This window comes from Octodon degus, unplaced genomic scaffold (genome assembly GCF_000260255.1).
Source record: "Octodon degus isolate 3935 unplaced genomic scaffold, OctDeg1.0 scaffold00511, whole genome shotgun sequence".
NCBI classification, from domain to species: Eukaryota; Metazoa; Chordata; class Mammalia; order Rodentia; family Octodontidae; genus Octodon; species Octodon degus.
The window spans coordinates 25523-26133 of record NW_004525087.1 but is presented as its reverse complement, the minus strand read 5'-3'; positions in this window follow the sequence as shown (position 1 = coordinate 26133).

Genomic DNA, 611 nt, shown 5'->3' with positions numbered 1-611 from the left:
TTAGGACCTGAACAGTTTCTTCTTGTTAAATTGAACATCATGTGGTGCAGTCTTGGAGTGGCTGTTCTATTTCCTTATACAAAATTAGTATCATTAATCCATCTTTAACATTTTATTTTCTTCATTATTAAAATGTCTTAATTGAAATAGGAATACATGTCACTACTCATGAATTTTTTTATTGTATATTACACGTTGTTTGATGTGTTTTTTTATACAGATGTGAAAATAACTCTGTGATTTATGTGTCCACACCACTTTCCATAAATGCTCTAAGTGAATGCATCAAAATGTTATTTAACAAGGTGCAGTACCAGGGACATAGCTCAATAGAGTAAGTGCTTGTCTGAAAGGAGCAGGGTCCTGAGTTCAGTCCCCAGTACCACAAAGAAAAAAGAAAAGAAAAGTTGAAAGTCACAATAAGTTCTATGCGATATGCAGTATTTTCTAAGAGGAATATGATGAATATACTAGAAAGAAAAATTTTATTAATATATTCACATTAGAAATAGTGCCTAAGCTACCTCATTTCTGAGGTGAACGTCCTATCTGGTTAAGATTAGATAGCAGTTGTTAGGCAATGTAGTATCATGTGTTACTAACTTCACAAA